Raw genomic sequence first — 2,991 nt, forward strand, 5'->3', positions numbered from 1 at the left:
AGAAACAAGATTAAATACATTAGTCAGGGAAGGACTCTTCACAGTTATGAAAGTTGAGGTAAGCTTTAATGATAAGAAGGCAATCATTTCAAAAAGATCCAGAGGCATAGCATCCCAGGCAGAGTGAGACACAAGGACAAAGGCCATTGGGTGGTAAGGAACTGAGTGTATTCAAGGGACTTCAGAAAGAAGTCCAATTGGAGAAGCAAAAGGAAAGACTAGTTCTAGATGTGATAGGAAAGAAGTTTTAGAATAAGACTGTGTAAAGCTGTAAAGATGTTTATTTCAGGTACAATGAAAAGCCATCTGAGAATTTTGAGCTGGGAGTGACATGATCTGAGTTATGTTCTTCAAAGCTTACTCTGATGTATGAAAATGGATTACAGTGGGAGCAAAACTAGAGACAGGGAGAGCAGCTAGGAACTAGTTAGGCGGTCCAAATTGGAGAACATGATAGCTTGGGCTAGAATAGTGATGATAGAGAAAGATAAGTGGGCAAATTTGGAATATATTTTTACCTGAACAATGCAATTATAGAAAATTCAAGGCCTGGGGATGTGGCTCAAGTGGTAGAGCACTCACCTAGCATGCATGAGGCACTGGGTTCGATTCTCAGCACCACATAAAAATGAAATAAAGACATTGTGTCCATGTCCACCTAAAACTAAAAAAAATATTTAAAAAAAGAAAATTCAAAACAATCTACAGCAAAACAAAATCAAATCTCCTGGAACTAATAGGTAAGTACAGCCATGTCACAGAATATAAGGTGAACATACAAAAATCAATTTGTTTCCCTGTATATCGGCAATAGACAGAATCTTAAAATTTTAAGAAAGACTTTTAAATAGCAGCAATGAAATACTTAGTTACAAATATAATAAAATATGTATAATATCTGAGGGTTTAAAACAAAAAAAACTGATAAAATCAAATAAGATCTAAATAGAGAGATATTCCATGTTCATAGAAGAAAACCTGATATTATTAGGATATCAATCCTTCCCAATTTGTAGATTCAACATATTTCAATCAAATTCTCAGAAAGCCATATTTTGGACATAGACAATATGATTCTAAAGTTTATACATAAGGCAAAAGACCTAACAAGCAAAACAACACTGGAGAACGAAATTGGAGGATTCAAGGTATCTGATTTCAAGTCAGGTATGGTTCTATAAAGCCACAATACATAAAGGAGTGTGATGTTAAAGAATGTTCACATTGTCGATAGGACAGAATAGAATATATTTTGAGATAAAACCAATAGAACTTGTTGGAAATATGAGTTGTGGACAATAAAGCAACAAAGGACTGTAAGAGATGGGAGGAAGATCAATCTAGAAAATTAGAAATTTCTTTTAAACTTTAAGATTCAATCAAAGATTGGTGGATCTTTGACCTGCTCCACATATGTGTCCTAACCTACTACAGCTTTCTTGAGACTGGGTCTCCCTACTTATTGACACCACACCTCCAAGTTCAGGCCCCTCACTCTCCTTTCATCTTCTACAGGGAGGGTGTTGGAGACACTGTAAATGAGAGCCAATTAGTAGGATGAGTGCTGCCTTAAGTCTTGGTTTTAAGAGGCTTCAAGCTTTGTGTATCAACAATCTGATTACCCTATAATTAGTGCATAAATGAAGCATAACAGAGATGTTGAGGAAGGGAAAGAGGAAAGGAAAGAAAATGAATGAAAGAGAAGAGAAGATGAAGAGAGGGGGGAGAGGAGAGGAAAAGGAAAATAGAACACATGATCTGTTGGTAGAAAATGGAGAAGGGAACAGGACAAAATGGCACAGCAGAGCCCCCTGGGGCAGAATACACATACCACTGCTAGCTTTGGTCCATGGCCTCAGCAAATTTCTTCCTGATTTGCAGTTCTAAGAGAGCAGAGAGGCTGCTATAGGAAGAAATAGTCCATGTGGTGACTACATCTGGTCAGTGTAGGGGGATGGATGAAGAAAAATGGATGGATTTAGAGAAATGGTTCTTAACTTTTTGTTGAGTCACAGACTTGTCTGAGAATGTGATGAAGACCTGGTTTTCATTTCCCCAGAAAAATGCTAATACACAGATACCAAATTTTGCCTACGATTCAGTATATTCTGTATGCTCTGAAAGCTTCCAGGGTCCATGAACCCTGTATAGAATCTCTGAATTAGATAATATTTAGAAAATTTAAAAAAATAAACGTGATCAGCAAATGGATTGTATTCAGTGAGTCAAAAGGAAGCTTGGTTTATGGCTAAGGTTGCTGGGTGAATGACAGAACCATTAACTGAGAAGAACACCCAAAGAGAAATAAATTTCTGGGGGGGAAATACTGAAGGACCTGCTGAGCTTTAAGCAACTGTGGGATGTTCAGTGGGAAAAATCAGGCAAAAGCTAGAGAGCAATACACAGGAAGCAGTTGGATACATGGATCTGGTGCTCAGGAAAGAAATGTTTGCTGGAGCTGTAGAGTTGGGAGGTGTCAGCATTTAGATGGTTACTATATACATAGAATGGATGAGATAGCCCATCCAAACTGTAGAGAGTGAGAGACTAAATATACAAAAGAAAAATGGCCACACCATATATAGAATTCTGACCCACAACTTGCAGCAACCTGTCCGGGAATTCTACCCTTTATCCACGATAAGCAGGCCAGCAAACCAGCCTATTATACATGAGACTTGCAGGAAGTCAGATTGCTACCTCTAGTGCTGACCCAAGAAGCTAATTAGTAACATCTGAAACAATCAATCCCAAATGACCAGGACTTGATGAATAACAGCTTCTGGAACTTTAGTCCCTGTTTCCAACTTAGGACCAAGAAAGACAAATATGCCCTCCTCACAAATTACACAAGATGCCCTTCTTCTACTTAACTGACAAATAATCTCCAAACAGGGCATACCTGAAGCTGTCCCACTAAAGCTTTCCCACCCCTCTGCCTCCTTTGAGTCTCTGCCAAAATACAAGTGATGGTGGCTGATTTCCTTGCTA

Source organism: Callospermophilus lateralis, chromosome X (genome assembly GCF_048772815.1).
Source record: "Callospermophilus lateralis isolate mCalLat2 chromosome X, mCalLat2.hap1, whole genome shotgun sequence".
In the NCBI taxonomy this organism is placed as follows: Eukaryota; Metazoa; Chordata; class Mammalia; order Rodentia; family Sciuridae; genus Callospermophilus; species Callospermophilus lateralis.